This window comes from Osmerus eperlanus, chromosome 17, assembly GCF_963692335.1.
Source record: "Osmerus eperlanus chromosome 17, fOsmEpe2.1, whole genome shotgun sequence".
NCBI lineage: Eukaryota > Metazoa > Chordata > Actinopteri > Osmeriformes > Osmeridae > Osmerus > Osmerus eperlanus.
The window spans coordinates 13,029,239-13,044,531 of NC_085034.1; the positions used below are offsets into that span (position 1 = coordinate 13,029,239).

At 40.1% G+C, this 15,293-nt stretch overlaps 3 long non-coding RNA genes across 3 annotated transcripts in view; 2 read left to right on the top strand and 1 right to left on the bottom strand.

Moving 5' to 3' along the window:
* LOC134037547 (uncharacterized) overlaps positions 1-15,293 on the top strand; it is a 198,987-nt gene that overhangs the window by 115,594 nt on the left and 68,100 nt on the right. The gene's annotated exons all lie outside the window — the stretch shown is intronic.
* LOC134037468 (uncharacterized) lies at positions 9,846-10,299 on the top strand. Its single transcript, XR_009932527.1, has 3 exons — positions 9,846-9,880; positions 9,974-10,076; positions 10,200-10,299. It is a non-coding gene; the product is annotated as an uncharacterized LOC134037468 (long non-coding RNA).
* LOC134038063 (uncharacterized) lies at positions 11,412-12,340 on the bottom strand. Its single transcript, XR_009932633.1, has 3 exons — positions 12,217-12,340; positions 12,028-12,130; positions 11,412-11,462 (listed from the first exon to the last, which is right to left on the bottom strand). It is a non-coding gene; the product is annotated as an uncharacterized LOC134038063 (long non-coding RNA).

Genomic DNA, 15,293 nt, shown 5'->3' on the forward strand with positions numbered 1-15,293 from the left:
GTTGCCGCAACGTCTTTGGCGACATTGCGGGACCGTGCATCTGTGGGACGCCAGAAGGTAACCGCAACGTAATCTTGTGACGTTGCCAGTCCGTAACCGCGACGTCGTGGCAACGTTATTTTCCGACGTTGCCAGTCTGTAACCGCGACCTCCTAGCAACGTCGTTTTGTGACGTTGCCAGTCCGTAACCGCGACCTCCTAGCAACGTAATTTTGTGACGTTGCCAGTCCATAACTGCAACGTTAATTAAGTAACCTATATTTGCCTTTGCCTTCGGCAAGGGCACAACCTTTGTTCTCTCACATATATATTATTATTTTTTTCTTTTCTTTTTGCCCCCCTAAATCTTCGTCAATATTTGGCCTACATAGACAACCTAGATGTCAAAAGTTTCGTCTTGGTAGCGATTGAGTTGCTTGTATTTTTATTTACGTTCCGTTGCATAGTTTAGGCTCAAGTTAAGTTTTTGTGGCGAAAAGTGAAGCTAACAGTGGCTAATTTGCTAGCCACAGTCACTGACGTTACTAACGTCACTACGTCACTAACGTCACGAAAACACGCGTGACTACCTGTAGCAGAACATTCGTTTCGCATCTGCCTTTGACGCGTACGAACACACCGGTGTGTTGAGAACTGGCTGGTCCCTGAAGCGTACCAACACATCGGTGTGTTGGAACGCGTCCTTTAGAACGTCCAATTTTGTTCAAAAACGTCACAATAGAGAGCCTACATGTATATTATGAACATGTGTTTACCTTACCTTTACAAGTTAACCTTATCCATATGAAAACGTTCAGACAATTTAGTTTAGCTAATGTGAGCTAACAGCTAACCAAAAAATAACTCACGCTTCACTCACTGCACCTAGTAAACCATGATATTATCCGTTTTCCTTGACTTGGTTATCACTTTCAACACATTTTACTATTGTATAACCAACCAGAGATAAAATACATACACTGTATATTTGGAGAAAGTTTACCTTAAAGTTTACCTTACCTATTATCTAACTATATGAAATCGTTCAGACAATTTAGTTTAGCTAATGTTAGCTAACAGCTAACCAAACATAACTCACGCTTTACTCACATCACCTAGTAAATGTGTTGAAAGTTTCAACACATTTTACTATTGTATAACCAACCAGAGATCGAAATAATAGATATACATTCACAAATATGCATCCAAAACATCCGACAAGCGTCTGTCTTTCGTCTCGTTTTGAGCTACTAGAGGCCATCTTTGATTTTTTTGTGTTCCGGCAACAGACATGACCCTTGATGATGTACCACTTGACCCCGTACACCTCAGTATTTTCTCGCGAGAAGAGTAGGTTATCTCGTTGACCCTTTGACACCCACAATGCATTGAGTACTGATCAAAACAAAAAAACATGGCAGCCTACATTATCGGTATTAGCCAAGTTAGCTTGTCGACAGCTACACTACGATAATATATCATATCCATTCACTGTGGATTCACTTGTGTGAATATTTGAAAATCGGAACAGTAATGACAGTACTAAGTTATTTTAATAAATATTTTAGTAAGTTAAAAAACCCACACAAACACGTTTCTTAATTTTTTACCACAGTATCCCTTTACTCATTTCAGGTACATGTCCAGGAAAGGGTACAGTCTTGTCATTGTCACGTTACATATCAAGGAATATCATTACCACAAACATTCAGCACACAGCTATAAAAAATATATACAAATTAATCCTTGATGCTGTGTAGGGGTAGGCAAGGCTTCCGTCAACATATCGGCAAAAAGGTACAGCATGTTTGAGTTGTGTGATGTACTGGCTATATTTAGGACAGGATCCACTATGGACATCCAGGATCATGAAGGGCTTGGGATTTCTGGGTCTGTTGTCATGACAAGTCAACTGGCATTTATTGTCATCATATACTTACAGTACACAATGAAATGAAACAACATTCTTCCAGGACCTAGACAACTACAACAACTACGTAGAATTAGGTAAAAAAAGATTGGTCCAACAAGACAAGATCCAATTTGTGACAAATGCCTCAAGACACCAATAAGTGGGGATACTCTGAATGTAAACAAGTAGGCTAGTGCAAGGGAAACATATGTAAACATAACCTACTAAAATCATATGTGGACATCAGTTATTGAGGTAGCAGCCATATGCAAAAAAAAAAAGAGTGGAGTGATGATGTACAGGAGCCTGGGGTGCATGGGTTTGTCCACAATGCGTGTGGCTTTGGGGATGCAGCGTTTGTGTTTGTGAGGGAAGAGAGATCCTGACTATCTTCTCAGCTGTCCTCACTGTCCTCTGCAGGCCGTGATGCAGCTCCTCGGGATGCTCTCTATAGTCCCTCTATGCAATGTGGTGAGGATGTGGGATGGGAGATGGGCTGTCAGCCTTTGCAAAAAATAAACATGCTGCTGGTACATCAAGGAATTAGGTGTTCGACGGTCTCGTTGATGTTCAGCAAGGAATGGTCACTTTGTGCTGACCGTACTTGCCCGACACCTGAGAGAAGGCCATGTACTATACATGGACAGTTTGTACAGCAGTGCTGTCATTTTCTGTCTCTTGGAACAGGGCCTGTGCGGGCCAACATTCACCTGTAAAATTAGAAAGGGAGATGTTCAATATTTAGAAAACGGTCAACAGCAAGCAATCAAGTGGTATGACAAGTGGTGCATTTCATTACCCTATGAAACATTACAGTCATACATTGCCGTCTTGTCATTTCAATAGGTTGTTAGATTGAATAAGCATAAAGTCTGGTTGATTCTACATGTCGTCCATCAACTAGCCCTAGCCCAGATTTTCCAAACAAATTACACTTGCCTCTCATTTTTGCTTGAACTGTGGCCTGACAATAAATGAGGAATACATTTTCTATCAACACAGAAATTAATGACAGTAGATGGTAGCAAGAGATCACAAAACATAGCCATCAATATAGAATGGATGTCTGAATTATTGTGTTTGCTTTAATTTGACTAAACATGGCAAGTTAGTAATCGCTAGTTACCTGAATAATACCCTTTACTACGAGCTAGCTAGCAAAAACATCAGATAGTGGAAAACAACCACAGGTCATGCTTTCGTCTCAATATCATGCCACAGGTATGTGTATATTTTGTGGGTATAAATAATCTACTCACCAGAAAAGTTTCCCAGATAAATTGAAGCCAACCAAAAAGGTTTGAAGGTATCCAAGCAGCATGAGCTTGCTTGATCGCCTTTCGCCGAGGTGTCTGGGAGTCATGTTCCAGTCTCGCCTATAGCTCAATTTGGTTGACGATCAACAGTTGCTGCTAATTTACTTGGCTATGTTACGTAGTTTGTGTAGTAGGATTATAACAAAGTAATGCAAGTGCATCCAGTCAGTCTAGCGTATTACTAGGATTGTAATGTATTGTTTTGTTTTCGTTTAGCTGGCTTCCATCCAGTAACTTATTTTGTGAACACTGGCTGCGTTGCCAACTCAGAAGGTTTACGAGATGGAAGCCAGCTAGCGAAAACAAAACGATGAATAGAAATCAAATTAGACTGACTGGATGTATCCGAATGATTTTGTATTCGTTATAATCCGACCACACAAACAACGTAACATAGCCTAGTAAATTAGCAACAGCTAACTTGTTGATTGACTCTTTACTACACTACGAGCTAGCTAGTTTGGCAAAAACATCACCTCGTGAAATACAACAGTTCATGCTTTCATCTCAGTATCGTGCAAACTATATGGGTGGTATAATTTGAGTTATACAAATACTTCAGTCACCAGAATAATAGCCAAAATATCTACTTTGAAGGTTTCCGCCAGTCCCCTGAAGCGGAAGAAATACGTAACGAGAAGGTGGTTAAACAAAACAACCAATGAATGGAGTATTCGTCACTAATACGGGGTGCAAACTAGGTCAATGGAAAATGCGAACCGAGAAATACTGAAATTGTATAGCAATTCAATTTTAATGCGTCATAATCAATTTCTGGAACGTTGAGATTGATCCAAACTCACGCGCATAAAAAACTCACTCTGGGGGACCAGTCAAGGAATTTAGAACCTACGTGTGAAAGGGTTAACTTGGGGGATAGCTAGGCTAACTATAGCTTTACTGCAAGGCAACTGCAGAAACGCCACAAGCAAAGAGGCGAGGGTGATAACCATTTACTCATTTTACTTTGTGATGTGAAACACAATTGTGAAATGTAATGTACAATATTAGCTGATATTATTAACCCTCGTGCTGCCTTCGGGTCACATGACCCAAAGGTTCATAACGAACCATCGTTGTGTTTACCCAATTTTACCCAATACAAAAACAAATACAAATAATTTTCTTTTAACCATTCCAATGTGGGGGGTCTGAGACAGCCCGACAGTTAAAAGAAAATGCTTCACTTTGTTTTTGTATGAGGTAAATTTGTCGCAATACGACGGTGGGTCACAATGACTGATGGGTCAGAATGACCCGAAGATAACACAAGGGTTAAGGAAGTAGGCCCACATCTACTTTGGGAAACGGTAGTCTTTATTATGACATTACATTACAAGTAAACGATTTGTTGGTGAAATTATCATTACCTGTGGTTTCAAACCAGTGTTGCTCACTGCAACGCTGTAGCCTACGTGAGACACTACAAAAACATCTACACAGCTGTTTAGGAAGTCAAACGGCGACAGAACATGTTTGGCACTCCCCTTAATTAAATCAAAAGTCTTTCAATAGGTGAAACTATCTGACTACTAACCTGAACTTCATTGCCACAGCCTAAACTTTGTCAATCTGTTCATGAAAATAATTAATTTCAGCCTAAACCGTACAACGGAACGTTAAATCGAATTCAACCAACGCAATCGCTACCAAGACGAACACAGCAGTAGTCTAGTACGGTACTGTAGTAGTAGAATTTACCGGGGCAGCTTCTCCACACAGGGCTATATCGCATTTTGCGTTGTTACTGACAATGATCGCTACCACTTCCACTAAATAAATGTCAAGATTATTTACGTTTTTGGGGGCATATTTTCAGTTAGCAGATGGTACTGTTTGAATCGCGATTCCATCTTCTACTGCCGGGTAACGTCGTAGAATACCCAGCTAACACATGACGTTGCGGCAACATTGCCAGTAAGTGCTCAGTTGGTAACCCGCGACGTTACCTTCTGGCAACGTTGTGGCAACGTCGTAGCAACGTTATAAAGGGAATGTTGCCAGTTGGTCCCATGGACAACGTTGCCACGACGTCGTACCTTTGTTGGCTGGTTACGTTATTTTTAGACCCGTGGACAACGTTGCCGCGACGTCGTACCTTCGGCTGGTTACGTTATTTTTTGGTCCCCTGGACAACGTTGCCGCGACGTTGTACCTTGGTCGGCTGGTTACGTTATTTTTAGACCCGTGGGCAACGTTGCCGCGACGTTGTACCTTGGTCGGCTGGTTACGTTATTTTTTGGTCCCATGGACAACGTTGCCGCAACGTCGTACCTTGGTCGGCTGGTTACGTTATTTTTAGACCCGTGGGCAACGTTGCCGCGACGTCGTACCTTGGTCGGCTGGTTACGTTATTTTTTGGTCCCATGGACAACGTTTCCGCGACGTCGTACCTTGGTCGGCTGGTTACCTTATTTTTAGACCCGTGGACAACGTTGCCGCGACGTCGTACCTTGGTCGGCTGGTTACGTTATTTTTTGGTCCCGTGGACAACGTTGCCGTGACGTTGTACCTTGGTCGGCTGGATACATTAATTTTGGTACCATGGGTTAAGTTGCGGTTAAGTCGCTCTTTGGTCGCAGGACAACGGATCTCGAGTGCAATATAGTGGTTTATCCAGAGATGGAGAGATCACACTGGACTGCTCTCAGTTCTGACACTTTTGCAATGTAGCCATAGTCTACATGAATTTCAATCACACACAAAATTAAATGTTGCACCCAGCATGTATAAATGTAGACAATGCATGTAATTCATGTGCAACTCATTCCCAGCATTGGTCATCAATTTTCTCATATGCAGAAACATAGCTTTAATAAATTAAACATAGCTTTAAAAGACTGAATTTGGAATATAATTTAGTCTTTCATTCTTTACTATAAACATGTACAAAAGCAATCAATGTGTGATGTGTAACATGATTAAGCAAACATTCTTTGTATAGCACACCAAAGCTGTATGACACACAATGCAAATTTGTGCTCCAATAATTTTGTAATACAAAATTGTTAAATGTGACCAAAAGGTAAGCGACTCTTAAGAGTTTCATTTCCAAAGATGAGTCATCACAGAATATTACAATTCTTCTTTAGCAAACCTGCCCCTCAGTCTGCCCCTGAGCAACAACTTTGCGCATGCCCATTTCAACGCATCGCTGAAACTGGGGTTTCAGAAGAGATTTTGCAGGGGTTCAACTGTCTTGTACGCATTGGATTTCAACTGGAAATTAGCTACTTCAAAGGTGAGTTTCTTTACAGAAATAGTTTTAAATATATAAACATATTTTCAGAAATTGGATGGGGCATGCTATTACCCAGATAGCAAGAGACATTGAATTAATATTGATTTTCCATCTAAATCATCAGAATGGTTGAGATTGAAATCTCAATGCTAAATAAACGTTGAATCACTATTGCAATATCTTTGAAACATAGGGTACATTGGAATAACATTGATTTATAGTTGTCCTGATTAATTGATTAAACATCGATTTGTAGTTGACCGGGTAAACAGCAACGATGTTAAAAAGTCATTGAATTATAGTTGACTGGGAAATGAAAAGATGATTATAGAGCTAGTTGACCGGGAACAATGATTGAAAAGTCATTGAATTATAGTTGACCGGGAAATATGATCGAAAGGTCATTGAGTTATAGTTGACCGGGAAATATGATCGAAAAGTCATTGAGTTATAGTTGACCGGGAGACCATCGTTTGGTAAATCAACGTCAGATGAACTTGTTCTTCTCATTTGTGGATCCACATCAGGTAAGCAGAATATTGATCTAATGTTAAATTGTACCAAATGTAATATTCGCAGACGTTTATCGTTTATTTACATTGTCTATATTAAATTCAGTCATAGTTTCCATCAATATTTTATTGTTGAATATGTATAGCCAATTTACCAACTGTACTGTAGCTAGCTAGTGCTACAGTAACGGCTAGAGCTATTTCTAGTCCCTCTCTGAAATGTGTATATAAAAAAAAAACCTGTTATGACAAAACATTGTACTTTAATAGGTAGATACATACCAAGCCCAAAACATTCCGGCTTAAAAATCCAATGGTTATGTCGGGAATCGTCATTTTCTCAATTTGGTAGAGCTAGACTGTGCTAGTAGAGCTAGGCTAGTCTACCGGCGTCATCGACAGCCCAGCCACTTTCAATAGAGAAATGTCAAGTTTGACGCTGCACAAGACAATTAAGTTGATCTTTAGTTAGGTTATTATTACAACGTTGTTTCAATAGTAATATTGGTGGAAATACCGTTAATATCGCGTTGATTTGGGGTTGTGATTTCAACGTGTTTCAATATGAAATAAGGGTGCAAAATGATGATGAATCAACATCAGAGTCTGACATTGGTTCAATGAAATTAGCGTTGACAGTGGAATGTTGATTCAACGTAGTTTCAATGAAGTATCTGGGTACATATATGTTTGAAATTGAGGCTATTTAGCCTGTTTATGTGCTATCAGATTCACATTGTTTACGTTAGGATTTCGCTAGCTACAGTACAGTAGAGGTTAAACCCTCCAGAAAGTTATGTTGAAATACTGAAAATGCATAGGCCTACATGTTATCAAAGTTTAGCGTCTCACAAATCACCCACAAAAGAATCAGTGAAAATAAACGTTCAGAACTGTTAAAAAACCTTGTCCCAGAATAGTTTATTTAGCCCAGAATTTTCAAAGACTGTGGAGCTAGCGTGGCTGATCACGTTTTAATCAGTCGGCCATGGCATGTAACGTCACTGTGTCCAATCCCGACCGCTGTAAACTACTATTGTCCAAACCCGAACGGGGTTTGGACACTCAGTTTCCGGTCTTTTTGCCAGCATTTTCTTTCGCTATCGCCAGCAAAGTGTAAGTAGTATTATTTTAGGCATACCAAACAATCTACGTGTAAAATTTCATGAATATATATGGACGTTTACATGTCTAAATAATATAGGAAAGTTACTTTGGCCGAAAGACCACTCGGCGACACTCGGGCGACGATCTTTACTCTGACAAGTGTGTCTGTGTTGTCATCGTACTGCTACTATGGGTTAGCATATGAGTGTATTTCAATGCTATCTTAACACTACTTTGTCTTGCCAATGAAAATACACGATCATGTGAGACGTGATCCGTAGTCGAGGGGAGGAAGGGATGGGGGCTAGCAAACTTTGAGAAGAGTTCAACAAAACATCCAGCAGGTGGTGGTATACAGTCAAATTGAGATTTTATCGCATAGTTTGGAGATGTTGAAGCGTGATATCTTATTGTGGAGGACATAACTACGTCCCCGGATATGTTGACAGCACTGATGATCAGTTTGGTGACCCTGGATCAAGTTAATATCCCCAGAAAAACAGCAGCGGCCAGTGTTTAGAAGTGCGGTCGGGTTTGGACAAGGGTAGCGCACGGCTAATTTACCCGGCGCCAGCGTCTTTTGACCGGCTCTAGTAAAGGCTAAGCTAACTCTACATTTTTAAACAATATTTAGCTTGAAAGGTAAGAAGTTAAAGCTTAACGTGAAATCAGTAAATCAGCTGAAAACGTGATACGATTATTTTATCAATATTTGAAGTGGCATTTTATCAGAATGTTAGCTAAAAACCGGTCGGGATTGGACACAGTGACGCTACAGCAATGGCGTCTATAAAAGTATCATGTCACTAATTTTTCCAATTTGTACATGCCATCTGTTTTTGGTTAAGTTTATTCGTTTAATCTTTAGATGCGTGAGTTCTAAATATTTCCGACGCTTCCACCAGTTATTTTTCCAAAACGGCAGCTAGGTAGCTTTAATTAGCTTCCGTTACCTAGCAACCTAGCATAATACTCATAGCAATGCTACCACCTGCTAGTGTTACTTGTTAGTTGTTAATTTTGAAGCCTTACTATAGCGTTTGTCATATAGTTTTTGTCTATCGGAAAACAGTCGGTTGGAATGTTCAGAATCACACATGTGCGACGCTACGATGTGGGGCCCTGCTTTCGAACGATCACATATGTGCAATGCTACTCCTTTAATATCAATATGCTATAACTATGTACATAAACTACATTCCATTTTCATTTCTGTACAGATTATCCTACCACCGTCACACGGCCTAGCACTGTGTCCCTGGGAAATGATGGTAAAGTAATGACTGACCGTTTAAAACAGTGACAATAATTGTATGAGCCATGGCAACCTAAAGGCTATGTTTTGAAGCAAAAGCATGACTTAAAACTTTTGCATCACCAGATTCCATACCCCTAGATGTCAACTCTGGTCTGGTGGAGGTGAACCAATTGGGGGCCCAGGAAAACAGCTGGCAGCCAGGCAAGTGCAAATATAAGACACTCAAAAAAATATATGCTTTGTATACAACCATTCAAGGTAACATTTGTTATTTACATCATTGTTACAGCTAATCTAGAAGAACCACAGTGTATGCCAATCATGCTAACTCTTGTAAACTTGTTTTACTTGTCTTTAATGACAGACACATTACAGGTTATGCTCCGGAAGATGGAGACACTGGAGGAGAACCAGCGAGAGGCTCTCCTTTTCAGGCGACTACAGGGCAGACACACTGAAGAGGTGCCAGTGATGGACCTACAGGTGGCCCAAACACAGGCTGAACTCCAAGACCTTGAGGAGTGCCTTACTGTGCTGGAGTTGCGAAAGAGAGTGGTAAGTGTTTGGAGATGCCATGAACTATGGCTTATACGCAGCGTTCAACGTTCACATTGGTGCTGACAATAAGTTCATGACTTCTAATTCCAGACGCTGTGATGAAGTGGAAGACGGGACTGGGAGAGAAAGCTGTGGAGCTCCTCATAGAGGAGACACTCAAACACACCCCGGCAGCCCATTCAAAACAAGCCAGGTGAATGAATTTTTTGATGATGTATATTATTTTAGATGTGATTTTTTTATGACTTGTATAGCGCCTTTTTACACGTGCAATTATGTTGATAGAACACTAACTTATTTTGTGCTTCATTGTCAGGGCCAACAGACAGGACCTGTAGCGGGGACTGGCAGAAGATTTTAATTCACTGTTTGGCACTTTGTTTGAAATAAAATGACAATGTTACATGGAAATGCTGCCTTGTTTATGATTAGCTGGAGTTAGGCTACACATCACACAAACATAGTCCTCCTAAAGTTGGCTACCATGTAGCCTATTATACAAGAACAAGTAGCATTTTGGGCAAATGAGGTCTGCATATGAACCGCCCCAATATAAGCAGTAGAATTGAGAAATATAGGTTACTTAGTTAACGTTGCAGTTACGGAAAATGACGTTGCTAGGAGGTCGCGGTTACGAACTGGCAACGTCGGAAAATAACGTTGCTAGGAGGTCGCGGTTACAGACTGGCAACGTCGGAAAATGACGTTGCTAGGAGGTCGCGGTTACGGACTGGCAACGTCGGAAAATAACGTTGCCACGACGTCGCGGTTACGGACTGGCAACGTCACAAGATTACGTTGCGGTTACGTTCTGGCGTCCCACAGATGCACGGTCCCGCAACGTCGCCAAAGACGTTGCGGCAACGTATGTTTGGTCATCGAGTGACGTTGCGGCAACGTAAGGGCAACGTAACTGTGTTAGCTGGGTAATCTTCAAAGGGGGTTCTTTATTAATGAATGAATGCAATATGAGTAGGCTAAATGCCTGAAAATATCACGAGAATGGAAAACCTAAAAGGACGTTTAAATCATAGAGATTAGGTCAATTTTTACACCGGTCTGCCAAATTTATTCGTTTTGATTCAGCTATGAGGCTGCCTCTTGTAGGGCAAATGAGAAGACATCATATTTCATTCTACACTTCACTCGTATTTTGAGTTGTAAATGAGCAACAAAAAAAAGATGCTTTTAAATCTACGTAATCTTTATAAATAATAAGTAGGCCCTATGCATTTTTATATAAAATATACAGAAATATCAGTTGTAAAAATGTCATTAAAAAACGGACCCCTGTGCAACCGACGCAAGCAAGCACACCCTACAATTTCCCCAGAAATTGTACCCTCTCTAGTTCTCAATTCTAATGCTTATATTGGGGCGGTTCATATGCAGACCTCATTTGCCCAAAATGCTACTTGTTCTTGTATAATAGGCTACATGGTAGCCAACTTTAGGAGGACTATGTTTGTGTGATGTGTAGCCTAACTCAAGCTAATCATAAATGAAGCAGACAAACAAAGTGCCAAACAGTGAATTAAAATTTTCTGCCAGTCCCCGCTACAGGTCCTGTCTGTTGGCCCTGACAATGAAGCACAAAATAAGTTAGTGTCCAATCAACATAATTGCATGTTTGAAAGTGTTGCGGCCACGGCCTGGTTCCTGTCCCTTTTACACCCCCTGCTGGTTCACCTGGATTATCCTGCCAAAACTCTACACACCTGCCGCCCATTACCTCATCATCCTGCCTACTTCAACCCGGCTTTCCAACCACTCCTCGTCAGATCGTTGTCACAGCTACTGTGGTAGTATGCGCTTTTGACCCTCAAGCATTGCTTGATTCGCTTGCCTTTTGTAACCAGTTTTCTTTGTGCCCAGGATCATCATCCAAGAACCCGGTCCCTGTCTGCCTGCTGACCCGCTGATTCATCTAACCAGACCAGAACTCAGGACTACATCCAATAAAACCCCTACTTGTATCTGTGCTGCGTTTGGGTCCACACCGTAACAGAAAGGGGCTATACAAGTCATAAAAAATCACATCTAAAATAATATACATCATCAAAAAAATATTATGGGATTCTAGTTTTTTGTCACATAGCCATGTGAAAGGTTGGATATGGAAGCTGCAATCATGATTCATTCACCTTGCTTGTTTTGAATGGGCTGCCGGGGCGTGTTTGAGTGTCTCCGCTATGACAAGCTCCACAGCCTTGTCTCCCAGTCCCGTCTTCCACTTCATCACAGCGTCTGCAATTAGAAGTCATGAACTTATTGTCAGCACCAATTTGAACGCTGCGTATAAGCCATAGTTCATGGCATCTCCAAACACCTACCACTCTCTTTCGGAACTCCAGCACCTTAAGGCGCTCCTCAAGGTCTTGGAGTTCAGCCTGTGTTTGGGCCACCTGTAGGTCCATCACTGGCACCTCTTCAGTGTGTCTGCCCTGTAGTCACCTGAATAGGAAAGCCTCTCGCTGGTTCTGTAAAGAGTCTGTAATTAAGGAAGAGTAAAACAAGTTTACAAGAGTTTGCATGATTGGCATACACTGTGGTTCTTCTAGATTAGCTGTAACATTGATGTACATAACAAATATTACCTTGAATGGTCTTTGCCCAAGATGGTACAGCTGAATGGGGTATACAAAGCATTAGTATGACAACATTTGTTGTTTTGACAAATATGTTTTCCCCCACGATCAGAACAACTTAGGTATGCCTTACAATGAGTTGGCAATGTTTTTTTGAGTGTCTTATATTTGCACTTTCCTGGCTGCCAGCTGTTTTCCTGGGCCCCCTATGGGTTCTCCTCCACCAGACCACAGTTGACACCTAGGGGTATGGCATCTGGTGATGCAAAAGTTTTAAGTCATGCTTTTGCTTCAAAACATAGCCTTTAGGGTTGCCATGGCTCATACAATTATTGTCACTGTTATAAACGGTCATTGATTACTTTATCATAATTTCCAAGGGACACAGTGCTAGTGATGGTGGTAGGATCATCTGTACAGAAATGAAAGTGGAATGTAGTTTAAGTACATAGTATTAGCATATTGATATTAAAGGAGTAGCACCGCACATATGTGATCGTTCGAAAACAGGGCCCTACAGCATAGCGTCGCACATGTGTGATTCTGAACATTCCAACCGACTATTTTCCGATAGACAAAATCTATATGACAAACGCAATAGTATGGCTTCAAAATTTACAATTAGTAGGCTAACAAGTAACACTAGCAAGAAGTATCATTGGTACGAGTATTGTGCTAGGTTGCTAGGTAACAGAAGCTAATTAAAGCTACCTAGCTTCCGTTTTGGAAAAATAACTTGTGGAAGCATCAGAAATATTTAGAACTCACGCATCTAAAGGTTAAAACGAATACACTTACCCAAAAACAGTCATGTACAAATTGGCAGAATTAGTGACATGATACTTTTATAGACGCCATTGCTGTGCATGCCATGACCGACTGTGATCAAAACGTGATCAGCCACGCGCTAGCTCCACAGTCTTTGAAAATTCCGGGCTAAATAAACTATTTTGAGACAAGGTTTTCTAACAGATCTGAACATTTATTTTCACTGATTCTTTTGTGGGTGATTTATGAGACGCTAAACTTTGATAACATGTAGGCCTATGCATTTTCAGTATTTCAACATAACTTTCTGGAGGGTTTAACCTCTACTGTACTGTAGCTAGCGAAATCCTAACGTAAACAATGTGAATCTGATAGCACATAAACAGGCTAAATAGCCTCAATTTCAAACATATACGTACCCAGATACTTCATTGAAACTACGTTGAATCAACATTCCACTGTCAACGCTAATTTCATTGAACCAATGTCAGACTCTGATGTTGATTCATCATCATTTTGCACCCTTATTTCATATTGAAACACGTTGAAATCACAACCCCAAATCAACGCGATATTAACGGTATTTCCACCAATATTACTATTGAAACAACGTTGTAATAATAACCTAACTAAAGATCAACTTAATTGTCTTGTGCAGCGTCAAACTTGACATTTCTCTATTGAAAGTGGCTGGGCTGTCGATGACGCCGGTAGACTAGCCTAGCTCTACTAGCACAGTCTAGCTCTACCAAATTGAGAAAATGACGATTCCCGACATAACCATTGGATTTTTAAGCCGGAATGTTTTGGGCTTGGTATGTATCTACCTATTAAAGTACAATGTTTTGTCATAACAGGTTTTTTTTTTATATACACATTTCAGAGAGGGACTAGAAATAGCTCTAGCCGTTACTGTAGCACTAGCTAGCTACAGTACAGTTGGTAAATTGGCTATACATATTCAACAATAAAATATTGATGGAAACTATGACTGAATTTAATATAGACAATGTAAATAAACGATAAACGTCTGCGAATATTACATTTGGTACAATTTAACATTAGATCAATATTCTGCTTACCTGATGTGGATCCACAAATGAGAAGAACAAGTTCATCTGACGTTGATTTACCAAACGATGGTCTCCCGGTCAACTATAACTCAATGACTTTTCGATCATATTTCCCGGTCAACTATAACTCAATGACCTTTCGATCATATTTCCCGGTCAACTATAATTCAATGACTTTTCAATCATTGTTCCCGGTCAACTAGCTCTATAATCATCTTTTCATTTCCCAGTCAACTATAATTCAATGACTTTTTAACATCGTTGCTGTTTACCCGGTCAACTACAAATCGATGTTTAATCAATTAATCAGGACAACTATAAATCAATGTTATTCCAATGTACCCTATGTTTCAAAGATATTGCAATAGTGATTCAACGTTTATTTAGCATTGAGATTTCAATCTCAACCATTCTGATGATTTAGATGGAAAATCAATATTAATTCAATGTCTCTTGCTATCTGGGTAATAGCATGCCCCATCCAATTTCTGAAAATATGTTTATATATTTAAAACTATTTCTGTAAAGAAACTCACCTTTGAAGTAGCTAATTTCCAGTTGAAATCCAATGCGTACAAGACAGTTGAACCCCTGCAAAATCTCTTCTGAAACCCCAGTTTCAGCGATGCGTTGAAATGGGCATGCGCAAAGTTGTTGCTCAGGGGCAGACTGAGGGGCAGGTTTGCTAAAGAAGAATTGTAATATTCTGTGATGACTCATCTTTGGAAATGAAACTCTTAAGAGTCGCTTACCTTTTGGTCACATTTAACAATTTTGTATTACAAAATTATTGGAGCACAAATTTGCATTGTGTGTCATACAGCTTTGGTGTGCTATACAAAGAATGTTTGCTTAATCATGTTACACATCACACATTGATTGCTTTTGTACATGTTTATAGTAAAGAATGAAAGACTAAATTATATTCCAAATTCAGTCTTTTAAAGCTATGTTTAATTTATTAAAGCTATGTTTCTGCAT